This window comes from Tinamus guttatus, unplaced genomic scaffold, assembly GCF_059628265.1.
Source record: "Tinamus guttatus ecotype Peru unplaced genomic scaffold, ASM5962826v1 Tinamus_guttatus_pri_ptg000150l, whole genome shotgun sequence".
NCBI lineage: Eukaryota > Metazoa > Chordata > Aves > Tinamiformes > Tinamidae > Tinamus > Tinamus guttatus.
The window spans coordinates 9,296,328-9,311,211 of record NW_028288684.1 but is presented as its reverse complement, the minus strand read 5'-3'; the positions used below and the strand labels follow the sequence as shown (position 1 = coordinate 9,311,211).

Sequence of the window (14,884 nt, the reverse complement as noted above, 5' to 3'; positions counted from 1 at the left end):
TGTCTGTCTGTATCAATAGGACCTCAAAAAGTGTTTTATTGGAAAACTGAAAAAGGAAAATTGAATAAACTAAACATCGGCAGAGATGAACAAATTATCTCCCCAATTGCAAAAAAGACCTAGACTCTCAGAGATCCCCTAGAGCATTAAAAAGTGTATTTGTGGAACTGACCATGTAGTAAATAAAGCTATTCTGTGAACGCATTGGCATCAAAACTAGATTCATTCAACCAAACATCATTTAAAAGTCATTATTTCCTGCATCAACACTTTTATTAAAAACCATAAAGGCAATATAAAAAATCATTTTCTTGACTTGAGAATAAATCATATTACTAGTTAGCTACTGCAGTTCGGTCTGTTCAATATTTGTTCGCCAGTAGGTATCAAAGCATACAAAGTCTTGAAAACTTAAAAAAGCTCCAGAAAGAAGTGAGCTGCAAGCAACACACTGACCCCCGCAGCCACCGCCTCCAGCCTCCATCACATTTACATCGTCCAGCCTTGACACAGTTAAGCAGAGGGAAATATGTCAGGTTTAACTGATGTGAATTTATTCTCTACAAGAAGAACGGGAAAAAACGTCCACTTCCTATGGGAAAAGAGTGAAGTTGGGATACACAGTTGTACACTGGGACTAGCAAGAATCTTTTGGGAATAATAACTTGAATGAAAATAATGACCTGAGTGATCCTGCACGCCGCTGAGCGAGTGCCAGCGCTGCAAAGGGACTAACCGTGTTTTCATGTTTACAGCAGAGCCGCTGGACGCATCAGCGGGAACCACCGGCACGTGCCGCGCGTTTCACACCACGCAGGGGCTCTGCGAGCACCGCGCGGGGGGCCTCGGGGCAGCATTTCTGTGAAACTCCCTTTTTTCGCGGCTGCAGAAGGCGCCCCGCTGCCCGGCGGGCCGCGGGGACAGGCGCTGCCGCGCACCTGCGCCCCGGGGCCGCCCCGGCTCAGCGCAGCGCAGCGCGCCGGGAGGGCCCGAGGCCGGGGGGACGGCGCTGCTCTCCCTCCCGGGGGGACGGCGAGTCTGCAGCCAACGAGGCGAGGCCGGCGCTGAGTTACGAGAAGAGGGGCCGCTGCCCACGGCTGCCGGGCACCGAGGCGCGCGCTACCGGCGTGAGCGCGCGGGCCGGCTCCTCCGGCTGGCTCCTGCCCCGCTCTTGAGACAGACCGAGGTGACAGCGCGAAGCCCCGCGCGCCGGCCCCCGGCGGCCTTACCTGCGCCCGCACGGCGGGCAGCGCGCCCGCCCCCCGCCAGCCGCCGTACGCCGCGGCCACGGCGCCTCCCCCGAGCAGGACGGCGGCGCCCGCGCAGCTCGGCGGCCGCCGCCGCGGGGCCCGCGGCGCGGAGAAGCGCCCGCGCAGCGGAGCGCGGGCGGCCGCCGCCAGCGCCGCTCGCCAGGCCGCCATCTTCCCGGAAGCGCCCGCCGCGCCGCCGACATGGAAGCGGCGCCGCCGCCGCGACGGGCCCCGCGCCGCCGCCACCGCCGGGCGCATGCGCAGCACGGGCCCGCGCGCTGCCCGCGGGGCCCCGGGACCCGGCCCGGCCGTTAGCGCCGGGCACCGAAACGGCCCCGGTGCTGGCGGAGCCCCCTTTCCCTGTGCGGGTTAACGGGGCTGTCGCCGCCGAGGGGCTCCTCCTTCCCGGGCAAAGCGAGCCAAGGGCAGCCTGTCCCCTGGGGTCAAACTTTTTTTTTTTTTTTTTTTTTTCCCCTCCCCAGAAACAGGGCTTAAGGGGGAGCAGGACCACAAACACCTGGTTAGATGAAGCCTCGTATTTACTGCTAGTGAATTGGTCACAGTGAAACATTGGGTCATGCCGGGGTCCGTGCTGTAGTCTGCGCGGTGAAGGAGGGAGCGGGCTGTGTGCTGATGTAGGTTGATGGCACCTGGGCCCGTGTCTCGTGCCCAGTTCATCTCTTCGTAGCTCCTGCAAATGTGGGAAAGGGCTGGGCATGAGGCGTCCCATGGTGAGATCCTCCCATTACCTTGGTGTCGGGTTAAAGGCATTTAGAAGGTGCTCAATGACATTTTAGCAAACCACATCTTTCATCTCTCCCTGAGAAGACATCAAGGGCTGTATTGTCACCATTTATAATACTGGCTTCAGGCCCCAGGACATGATAATGCTGTTTTGCCCTCCATCCACTGACAGATGGGAATTATCCATCAGTGCCACTACCATAGTTCTAGTTCAGTATCCTTCCCTGACCAGAATTCAGAGCTGTGAATTCAGGTTTGTACGTGGTAATTTCAATCATCTGACTAATGGCATCTCAGAATTTATCCAGTCCTCCATTAGCATGAGTTGTTCGAGGAGTGTCATCCTGTGAAGTGTTTGGGACGTCTTCAGGAATGTGCCACCTGAGTCCTTAGCAGGACACAAACTCTTCAAAAACACCCTCTCTGTGGAGCCCGAGTGACCACACACTCACTGCAAGATCTCCCGGTGGTGAAACGTGCAGAGTGATGGCTTTCAATCCTCACAGGCTGTAATGTGCCTTGCAAAATCTTTTCATATCCCCAAAGAACTAGAAAGTAACTCATGCAGGAAAATAATTCCTGGTCCCCAGCACTGTAAAACACAGCAGCTGGATCGTCGTATGTGAACACATACTGCAAAATCCCACCGTGGCTAGTGATGTAAATCTCTATAGAGCAGGTTCCTGTGCCCTACGTCTGCTTCCCTCCGGACAGAGGGGACCCCAATCTTAACAATTTAATGCAGAATACTGCACAAACATATTAAAAGTGCTTTCTGTGCCAGGCAGTCACAAGAACTCTGCAGAGATTGGCATTATCCACAAATATTGTAAAGCATGGCAAAGAGATTTGAATTCCTCACATCAGATGATATGACGCTGGATACATGAGCACAGCATAGACAAGCAGGTTTGGTTCGGCACCCTGGAAGGCGTTTTTAGTTTCCCTTTGAGTAGGAATGAATAAATAGGTCATTTGGCTTTCCTCAGAGGACATTCCTGACTGGAGCAGATACAACTGCAATGTGAAGGGAGAACTGCATTCATGTGACTGCAGTGCTAGTGAGCAGTGCCAAGAGGGGAGGTTGGTGTCCCTGGCCACCCCCTCGCTCTGCAGTAAGTGCTGCCTGTGTGTGCTGTGCTCAGCAGACGTGCACGGCCGCCGCTGCGCGAGCCTGGCTTGCACTGACCTCCCAGGAGCCAGGCTCATATATTCCCTCAACTGCTAGAAAACACTTGGTTGCTGAAACGTTGCTCTTGTTTCACTTCATACTGTATAACTACATCATGACAGAAAGCAAGGATTACTGTGTCTATAAAAACCATATTGACATTCTAGTAACTGTAATTTGAATTTGATCATAAAAATTGAGCCGTCTGATGAAAGATACGCTAAATTGCCGTGAGTCCTGTGACACTCACCTGTTACTTCAGATGCTTTCCTTCCCATTCTAAACACTTTTTTTGCTTGGCTATTATAAACAGAAATTATTATATTTAGCAATCTGACATACTCATTTTTTTGCAAGTGCTTTCTACATTTAAATTCAAACCTGCTTATAGATGTAGTATTTGCATTGCTAAAATGGGCAAAAGCAAATGAAAAAAAAAAACAATAAATGGTTTCTGAAATGTCCAAGAGCGTAATTTTATTGTAAGATTCAATGATTATTATATTAGATGCAATCACTTCTTAGGAATAACAGGCACGGTATGAAGTCACATCAGAAGTCAAAAACATGCTGCTGTAAAGCAAAGTCCGTGTGATTCCTTCTGAATCTTAAGAAATCATAGCTAGCAGAAAATTATTTTTCTTCTGATTTTTGTTACATCATCACATGCAAAAAATAAAAATGCCAAGTGAGGCTACAGCTGCCCATGCATTTAGTCTGCTTCCACTTCTAAAAATGTTAGGCCAAGTTCCAACATCGCTTCACTCTCCACTGGAACTCAAATCCCCTCAAGAGTGTTAGGCACAGTGCCAGCTTTCATTTACTCTTGTAACAGCTTAAATTAACTCCAACTCCAAATCCTTTCTTACTATTTTAGATAGGAGAAGAGCTGGGAGGTAGATTCAGTCATCTGGTCTGAGGGCCACCCATCGTGCTAGTCTGTCTTTGGGGACTTCAGATGTGGTGTAAACTGGGTGGGGGAAGAGGGTGGCCGGTCAGTTGTGAATTGGCAGAGGGGCCAGAAGGCTGTGACTTTTTGTGTGTGACACCCCTTTTAGGAAAAATAGCATGGGGAAAGTCTGTTATATTTACTATATGCACATCTGACAGTAACCTCTGACAAAAAGTAAAATTATAGTATGTTAGGCACCTTGTTAATAATATTTCGAGTATTTTTATTTTCCTAGAGAAGCTGAACAGACAAGCTAGTTGAAAGGCAGGAAATACCACTGTTTTATTTTATAGGTGAAGAATATATGCTCCAATGGAATATAGTTTAAATTCTGCCCAAAGTCAGACAGAAAGACTGAAGCAGAAGATTGCAGAGGCCTTTTTTATTCCCTCTGAAACTACATTGCCTTAAAATTATCACTTTTATTCTAGTGGAAGTTAGAGCAGTCTGTCTGCCTATGGTGACAAGAAAAATACACTGAACCAGGTAAGGATATAAGAACAAGGAAGACAAGTTTTATTGAAAGTAATGTAATGAAATAATCCTAGCACATTTTGAAAACCACAAGCTGATTTAATGGCAAGCTGATGTTTTAGCTATGGATTAAAAAATATTCATGATTTGCGTTCTAGAGAGACTGTTATTCCATAATTAACTACCCATTCCTCCCTCCCAGAAAAAGACAAATAACTAGTTTGAAGGAAGCTGGAATATCCTCCTTTGAAGCAAAAAGATTAAGAAGACAATGTGCTATTAGTTTACAGAAAGTCCAGTTATTTTACAGGTTTTAGAGGTGATGGCAATGGACCTAACTACCACATATTCAGCATTTCTCCAGTAGTAATACTGCAAATAAATGTTAACATTTTATGGATTGATAACACCATTCAGCTAATAAGTAAGAATTCACAACCATGTCTGCATTTAGGAGCTAGGCCATAAATATAGCTTATCTTCAAGTATTTTCAACTTGCTAAAGTTACTTGAAAGCTTATCATGATAGAGTCCATTTGAGAGGAAAAGAATTAGAAATTATCTAAGATATGTGTCCCCAAATACCTCTCATAGCACTAATTTGTATAGACCTTTCTAACACACTGTCTTCCCACACTGTTCCTGCATAGTTTGCTGGAAAACATCTTACTGGCATATGTGACAGATTCCCTCAAATTTCAGAAGAATGACTATTTTAAGTTAGGTTGAAATAAGATAAAACATTATTATTAGAAAAATAATAATTTGAAGTAACATGATTAGAGGGGAAATGTTTAAATACAGTTTCTGAGTTGTTAGTGAGCTTTTTCTAATATTTGATACATTAAAGAAATGGTATTCTTGTATGTGAGAACTAAAGGTAATATTAATACTCTTCAGGGATGAGTGTGTATTTCTTGGAATTTGCTAAATATATTCATGCCGGTTCTGCAACTTGTGCTGCCATTTAGACTATAATTTAAGCCTCAATTCTATGAAGAGTTGTATGTACACTTAATTTTATGCATTCTGAAAAGCTCTGTGATTGTAAGGAAGGGTATGCCTAGTACATAAAACTAGCTATACTATTTCTATGCACGGTAATCTTTGAAGAGTGGAAATTTGTTAACTATTAGATGAGAGCTGTGGTTCAGACGCTCTTTTATCTTTTAATGATAGGATACCATGGCACTTCAGCAGCAATAATAGAAGTCTGATGTTCTCCTGAAAACATTGTAAGTTTAACCAGAGTTATATCATGTATTTCAGTGCTTAATACTTTCCTCATGGTTCAAGCTAAGCAAGCTATGCTTGTCTTTCCTTCCAAATATTTTTTTTTGTAGAATTGCTAGCACCAAATAAAAATAAAAATATATATCTAAGTTGAATCATACCAGTGAGGACTATAGGATTTGAATTATATTCTCTTCAGGAGCATATGAAACATATGTACTCCAGAGAGTGATTTTTCTGGAGGAAACTTGTATATATAGGATTTTATTTATTTATTTATTTATTTATTTTTAGGAACACTGGTAAAATTTAACCTAAGCTGTTCTTTCCAAATTGCTAGTAATAGTAATTGCAGGAATACACAATCCTAAAGCATGATGTGTATGAGACAATACAAATAGCCTGCCTCATTCTCCTCTTTCATTGACTTATTAATTTATCCTTTTTCAAGTACTTTAAAATAATATCTCTTTCATGTTTTTCCTTTCACTTCGTCTTAGAAGGATCTTTCAGATGTTAGAGAATAAATGTACATTTCTTTTTGATGTTGAGCTGCTCTTTTACATCTCTGTTGCATGGTCTTCACAGCCCTTCTTTCTCTGGCAGAGTCTGCCGGTCTACTGCAGCAAAGTGTCCTGTATGGAGCTCCTAGTTAGCACTGTTCCCAGGTCCATGGCCTGGAAAAATCTCTTCTGTTGCGCTAGTTAAAATTCATGGCTTTTATTTGAATGGAAAACTTGGAAATTTCAAAAGTTTCTCTTTTCCCAAATAGGAACGGAAAGTCAATATACACTTACCATGAAGTGAAAATTCCAGAATTTGGAGAGAATAGCAAAATACAATCTCACCAAGTCATACTGTGCAGCTACAGTTCACAGATCTGTAGAGTTTATGGCCAGAAGGGAGCATTATATTGTCATCGTCAGCTTAACATCTTGAAGGCTGTTAAAATTTTTTAAATTAAAACATTTTACCTTGCTGGGAATTCAATATTTAACAGGGCTGGGTTAAAATCAGGTTTGGGAACACAGCTACAGTCAGGTATCACTTTGCACAGCGAGGGCAACAACATGCTGGTATGGCTTCTCATAACTACCACTTGGTTTACTGACCGGTCCTGATGTTCACCTCAGCTGGGGCTCTTATTTTCTGGAGCGACTCATAGTCACGTGGTGCCAGCTTGGATTGTTGTATATCATCTAGTACAAGAGTCTGATCTGATTTGAAACCCTCAGGGTCACAGAATGATTGACTTTGGAAGAGACCTCTGGAGATCATCTAGTCCAAACCCCTTCTCAAGAAGAGTACCTCGAGCTCGCCTAGAGCACATTGCCCAGGATTGTGTCCAGACAGGTTTTGAGTATCTCCAGAACTGGAGACTCCACAGCCTCTCTGGGCAACCTGTTTCAGTGCTCAGTCGTCACAGTAAAGGAGTTTTTCCTCATGTTCAAACAGAGCTTCCTGTGTTTCCATTTGTGCCTGTTGCCTCTCGTCCTGTCGCTGGGCACTACTGAGAAGAGTCCGGCCCCATCCTCTTTACACCCACCCCTGGATATTCATAAACATTCATAAGATGCCTCCTCAGTCGTTTCTTCATGTTGAACAGGCCCAGCTCTTTCAGCCTTTCCTCTTAGCAGGGATGCTGCAGTCCCTTAAACGCTTTCACTGAACTCACTCCAGGAGTTCCATGTCGGTCTTGTACTGGAGAGCTCAGCAGTGGATCCAGCACTTAAGATGTGGCCTCACTAGGACTGAATAGAGGGGTGAGTCACCTCCCTTGTCTTGCTCTCCCTAATACAATCCTAGGATACTGCCACAAATGCACATTGCTGCCTCATGCTTGATGTGGTCCACCAGGACGTGCTGGTCCTTCTCTGCAGAACTGCTTTCCATCAGGTCAGCCCCAGCCTGTCCTGGTGCATGTCATTATTCCTCCTTAGGGGCAGGCCCCTGCAATTGCCTTTGTTGAACTCCATGATGTTCCCTCTGCCCAACTCTCCAACCTGTCAAGGTTCCTCTGAACAGCAGCACAGCCTTCTGGTGTGTGAGCCACTCAGTGAGGGTGCACTCTGCCTTTCATCCAGGTCATTGATGAATAAGGTCAGCAAGGCTACGGAACACCACTCCAACTAAACTCTGCTGCTGATCATAACCTTCTGAGCTCTGCCATTCAGCTAGTTCTCAGTCCACTTCACTGTCTACTCATCAACTTGTACTTCCTCAGCTTGCCTTGGAGGATGTTATGGGGCACAGTGTTGAAAGCCTTGCTGAAGTCAAGGTAGAAAACATCCACCGCTCTCCCCTCATCTGCCCAGGCAGGTATTCCATCACAGAAGGTCACCAGGTTGGTAAAGTATGGTTTCCCTTTGGTAAATCCATGCTGACTACACCTGATGATCTTATCCTTCACATGCTTAGAGATGGCATCCAGGATGAGCTGTTCCATCACCTTTCCAGGGATCAAGGTGAAGTTGAGTGGCCTGTAGTTCCCCGGGTCCTTCTTGCCCTTCTTGAAGACTGGTGTGGGATTTGCTTTCTTCCAGCCCTCAGGCACAGATTTCCTGATCACCATGTGCTCTCCACGATGTTTGAGACTGGCCTAGCAATGATGTCTGCCAGCTCCCTCAGCACTCATTAGTGCATCCCTTTGGGGCCATAGAGTTGTGGCTGTCAAGTTTGTCTAAGTGGTCTTTAATCTAATCCTCCTCAGCCAGGGAAAAGCCTTCCTTTCAAGATATTATGAGTATCCTACTTTCCTTGGTAGTCTATTGTAGTAGTTTGCCTTTCTATTGTAAGATATAAACATTTATAAAACAATACTATACAGTATAATATAATCTTAGGATTTCCTTAATCCTTTTGCAAGTGAATCTCATGTAAACGAAAATTTCCATTCAAAATATAAATTATTAGGACACTACCACATTTCAGGGAGCTTTTTTTCTCTTTTTCTCCTTCCTTCCTTCCTTCCTTCCTTCCTTCCTTCCTTCCTTCCTTCCTTCCTTCCTTCCTTCCTTCCTTCCTTCCTTCCTTCCTTCCTTCCTTCCTTCCTTCCTTCCTTCCTTCCTTCCTTCCTTCCTTCCTTCCTTCCTTCCTTCCTTCCTTCCTTCCTTCCTTCCTTCCTTCCTTCCTTCCTTCCTTCCTTCCTTCCTTCCTTCCTTCCTTCCTTCCTTCCTTCCTTCCTTCCTTCCTTCCTTCCTTCCTTCCTTCCTTCCTTCCTTCCTCCCTTCCTTCCTTCTCTCCTTCTCTCCTTCTCTTCTTCCTTTCTCTGAAATCAGCATGAGCATTGCCATCAGTTTTAATTATACCAGTATTTCACCCTAGGTTTTATAGGAAGAGTTGGCAATAACTATAGCTAAGGTTGCCTCATACTTTCCATTGTATATAGATTGTATACCTAAAAAGAGAGGGAGAAAAATTGTGCATAAGGGTATTATAAAGCAAGTCAAGATTAGCAAAGTTAATTTTATCTGTAGTACTTTTAAAAACAGATTTATTAAAGACTCAGGCTCATACTTTTAATATGACTGATATAATTTTAAGCAATTATTGTTATGTAGTTCAAAAATACAATTAAGATGGCAAAAACATTACTTCACAGTATTACTAAAGAAAAAATATAGAATTATCACTATTTTAAGCTGTATGTTATTTTTAAAATACATGTTTTCTGGCAATGTCTAAGTAGAAGCGTCATCACACAGCTGCTTCTTTCTTGTTTCCTTGCTGGACCACTGCTTAAAGCTATTATTAGTAACAATTTGTAGCATTACCATGCTTTATTAATTCAAGATATCTTAAATCATGACATTTTTAATGCTGCTGAAGAAGACGAAGTGTATATAATTATTTTCTTGAAAAGAAAGGAATTATAAAACTTCACCTTAAATTACTGTTTTCTTTGTGCTACTTAGGGTAATAAAGACTACTTAATATAATAGTATACGTTAAAGTAGTGTTTACTGCTTTTGCTCAGAGTACTATAATGGTCTTTAATAACATCTATTTTTATATAAGCAGAGGAATGTTTTCCAAATATGTGTGCTTGGTTGCCTAGTACCTAAAATTGCTTTAAGGTCAGATCTCAGCTCGTACTACTGACATGTGTGAGGTAGACCCGTAACTTCACCATAAAAATGTTGAGATCCTTTAATAAAACTGTTGAAAGTTCTAAGACAAAATTCACTGGGGTGAGCAAAGCCTTTCTGTTTCCATTGATTTCTGCATTTGGCTCTCAGAGAGAGCTGGAAAATAGCTGTATTATTTACAGAAATATTGTGAAAGCCTCTATATATTTGCTGGTAATGGGCTGCCTGGCCTGGAGCTACATTAAAAGGGACTGTTGGGCCACTCATAAATGGCAGTGATGAAAATCTCCAAAGATGCTGTGGACAAAGTTGCTAGTTGGAGAGCAGTCCCTCCTTGGCTCCAGTGAGGAATGAAGGGCTGGATGCGGTCAGGAGTACATCTGTGTGTGCCCAGAGAGCAGGCCCAGGCTGCCACAGGACCCATGTCTGGAAGAGGTAAGATTATTGAGTGGATGTGAGGGAGGTGACTCTTCAACATGTGTCGAAGGAGCCATGAGAGAAGCCAGCAGCAGAAAGCCAGGATACATAGACTGGCTTGTGTTCACCAGGCTTAGGAGGTCTTGTGGTCATGTAATGTTCACGAGATTCAGCAGGTGCCATGTTTACACAGCGTTGGGATACCACCTCCATATCTGGTCTGTACTGGAGAGATTTAGTTCAAGCAACCAGAACAGAGCCAGGACAAATCTAGCAATTTAGCAAGTTCTGTGGTGAGGGTTCCTGTCCTTAAGCACAGCCCCTTTTATGTAGCAGCCACCTTGATAGCAGGTGGAAGTGTGGAATATGTTGCTTCAAAGTATAGCTAAGGAAAGAGCATCTTAATGATGTTACTAGTGTTACTAGGCTTATGAATATCTGTATTTTGGAACATTGGAATTTATGGCCTTTTCCAGTCTTGGCTTATGTGAAAAGAATGATTGTTAGATAACATAATGGTAATTTAAGCAGAGGCAATAAATCCACTTAGTTTTTGTAGGGGCGCCCTCTGTTATTTCTGCCATTACTCCCATCGTTTGCTGCACAGGTAGCTCAGCGATAGCTGGTGCATGCAGATAGTCCTGTGTAGCAGAGGCTGCCTGCCTGTTTGCTTGTGGTGGGTGAGGCTACTTACCATGCTGAGCAGATCCTAAGCTTAGTTTGGGAGACTCTGTAAATAAGGAGAGGATGAAAACTGATGAAAACAAGTTGTTTTATTCTCCACAGCAGCAAGAGATACTGCAGTTTTGACTCGGGAGCTGAGTCCAGCCTGGGGCTTTCTGCTCCATAAGCTGTGGGAAGCTGTGGCACCAGTGGAGGATTGAGGACCAGCAGAGTCTATAGGTCAGCTACTGAAAATTAGGGACCAACCATGGCTTGAGCCTTCCCAAAGTCCATGACATCTGTCTGGTACATTTGGTAACATCCTGGAAACCAGCAAAGCCCACTGCTCTTACCAGATCTGGACAGAGGAAATAGAAACCAAACTTGAGGGATAAGTATTTCAGTATTAAATTGAAAAAGTTGTAGGTCTTCAGTTGTTGTTACAGATGAATTAAGATCTAAATTATTTAACAGCCGTGAACTCTGTGTGTGTTTCCTCCTCTTCCTTTTAGTCTTTTCTGTTTCTATTGCTCACTTTTTATATAACATCTATTTTACAAGGAGTGATATCACCTGAACTCAGCAGCTAGATTTAGTTGCTAATGGCCAGAAACTCAACAACAGTTACTGGTCAGAAATGTACCAGACTCCCTGCAGAAGTAGCAACAAGGGCTCCACTGCTTTGAGTCACTGAGGTACCTGAACAAGAACTATATATGACAGCATCTACGAAGAGTCATTACAGGTTGATGGCCTCCTATTGATAACATGAAGCAGAGTAGACCTAAAACTTAGCTCACCTTATTCATCAGCTCCATTTTTTCCCTAGCCTTAGGAATAGCTTAGCCAAAACAAGCAGTGAAATGTTTATCAGAAATGGTTTGATGTTCTGTAACGTTATTTTTCTCTTTCTGAAACAACTGTTCTACCTGATCTGAATCATGTGCTTTTACCCCAAACTAGCAAATTCCAGAACATTAGGTAATAGCATTTTAAAAATTACTAGGTTGCAGTTGCCTTTATACTCAAGCATTAAATTAAATATCTAACCCAGTCTCCACTTCATCTTTTAACTTTTTTTTTTTTCAAAGCTTTAAATGTTTTTAGTCAACATTCCATATATTGGGTTAATTGGAATTTCCATATGTAATAAACATAGTGGTATCTACTTACACGAACAAGCAAAAGCTTGTTCTGACTTTCAAATGTCAAGTCATCTTCATACTTCAGCAGAAAGGCTATTGCAGTCTGGATACTTAACAAAACAGTCTTTAAGAAAGAGCTAGAAGATACTGAGATGAGAGAGATACATTAAGGCTTCCTGTATCTGTTTCCTGGAGTAATTCAAGAAGTAACCCAAATATGCTCTGAACCGTTTCCAGATACATCAGATATCTTTGAAAACTTAGGAGACAGAAGAAACAGCAGAAGACTGAAAAATGAGACATAGCAACTCCTTTAGAAAGAAAAGATAAAGGAAGACCCAAGTAATTACAAGCCTTAACTAACTTCCATCCCTGGTTCTGGAACACATTATTAAAATGGTAAGCTGATAAACAATCCTCTGACAATGCCTCTGTCAGGAACAGATTATGTCAAACCAAACTATTTTTCTTCTTCAGTATGTTAAATAGCCTAATGAATATCATGGAGCAGTAAAACCAACTTACCTAAATTTTAGTAGGGCTTCCAAATCCATTCCGTTAGAACAACCCATTATTGCTACAAGAAACCAAGGAAATGTAGCAGAGATTAAATCACTCGAAGATAAGGAAGGATGGGGGCAACTGATTGAAAAATAATAGTTTTTGAAAAATAAGTTATTAGTCGGTGGTTTACAGTCATTTTGGAATGGCATTTCATTTAGGCTTCGCTAGGAATTTGTTCTGAGGACAGCTCTCTATTTAACAGTTAAGATGACTGACTGGACTGTACATTTACAAATTTCAGAATTTGTGTCAAGCGGAGAGGAGTTGGAAGTACACTGCACACAGAAGTATACAGAATGATCATTAATGATCCTCACAAATTGCAAACATGACTTGAAATCAACAGGTGCATTAAATGTAGGTTTTTACATTAAAAAGGAGAAATTCTGTAAAGTAGAAAAAAAAAGAAAAAAAGAAAAAGGTCTTGGGGCAGCAAGACTGCAAAGATCTGAAGAAATCCACGAACTAAATTAAATCCACAAATGTGATCTTGCTGCCTGAAGTGAATTTGCATGTATGATATATGCTGTCAGGGAGAGGACTGGGTACTCCGCTACAAATGAAGCCTTTAGAGGTTTGAGTTTTTCCTGTATGAAGTTTTGGACACTAAAAAAAAAAAGTAAACATATTCAAGTGAGTTCAGAGAAGGGCGACACGAATAGAAGAGGAATACATAACTATGCAGAAAAATTGCAGCTATTAGGCTTGTTGGGTCTAGGCAATGGAAAGTAGAGGAAGTGCTGACATCTTCCAGGTCAGAAAAATCTTTATAAGAAAAACAGTGATCAATTGTTCTTCAGTTGTCCTAAAGGGAAAAACAAGGAGAAACAGCTTAATTTCCAGGCGGGAAAACTCAGTTTAGTTATGAATGTAGGAAAGCTATGGAACAAGCTATATGGACAGACTGCTTGAACACACTTCATGTTTTATATATATATATAGATAGATAGATAAATTAAGGAATTTACAGAGTAATTGAGTCTGTTCTATGCATATTTCATCCTGCCACAGTTCTGTGGTTGGAGAAAACGATCTCCTGAGATCCCTTCAGCCCAAAATCTATGCAATTCTGTGAAATCTATATATAGATATGCAAATAATACCAAAAAAATCTTATGAAAATGGAATGGGAAAATTCTTCAGGAGTCAAGCCCTTATTTTAATTTCTTATACTAAATCTTAAAAGCAAAGATTATAAGATTTTTTTTTCCTTTTCTGAGTTAAAGGACCAGAGTGCCACTGTTTGAACTCTAGGTTTCCTCTGATTTCTCAGTGTGAGTCATTGAATGTGTTAAAGTCCTCTGCCCTGCCTTTCTTTATGGAACCTGTGCAGTACAAAACACTGTTATCACATAAATAATAATATTAAGAGGTAGGCCTATGAATCCAAGTTAAGGGTTTACTGTCAGCCACATTTTTCATTCTAGCAGATCAGAAAAATTGTAAAGCTTCAACTCAGGAATGGTAAGTTGCTTGGTTTCTCCACACTTGATATTAATCTACCCTTGACAGTTATTCAAGTAGAAAATACTATTATGTTTTGCACAAAAGCAGAGAATACACAAGAGAGAATTTAATGGAACTTGGAACACACTGTAGTCTTCAGAATTTGCTACATTTTCCCCGCAACCCAAATTATTTTAAATTGTAAGTAAACTTTTCAAAGCTGTTAGCATTATTTTCCCAGATCGCTCAAACTGTATGAAGCCATATTATTTGTGATGAATCAGAACATCTTCTATTAAAATAGTTGTAAGAGCATTACAACTATCAGCTATAATTTACAGCTTTTTCTCCTTCAGATTCAGCACTTTTCTGAAGAGAAACTAATTTAGTAAATAGAGAATCTATGTTGCAGTCAAATTTATTGTACTTACCAGACTTGAATTTCAGACAAGACACCATTAAACTGAATTTGAAGAGGAACAAACTGAACTGCCAGAGGGCACTGTATTTGTAGCTTGAAAAATGTCTAATACTCTTGCAATCAAGAGAATTATGGTGATGAGAGAAAAAGCAGGAGTATTTTTGTTTGTCCTTATATATCTTTTACATTGTGCAAGCTAAAATAAAGGGTAGCCCTTCAGCCCAAAATTCCACAAGAAGGGACGGAGTGTCTGCTTAGATTTTGCCATGAGTTCGCCATGTATATGAGCATGCTGATGAACATGAATATGCTGTAT

The 14,884-nt window shown here is 42.0% G+C and overlaps 1 protein-coding gene across 1 annotated transcript in view; it reads right to left on the bottom strand.

Annotated features, from left to right (window-relative positions):
• The window catches only part of MICU2 (mitochondrial calcium uptake 2), a 136,493-nt gene extending 135,158 nt beyond the window's left edge, over positions 1 to 1,335 (bottom strand). The window contains exon 1 of the mRNA XM_088522281.1: positions 1,230 to 1,335. The gene's annotated coding sequence lies outside the window, so the exon portion shown is untranslated. The remainder of the gene's footprint in view (positions 1 to 1,229) is intronic.
• Between the last annotated feature and the right edge of the window lie 13,549 nt (positions 1,336 to 14,884).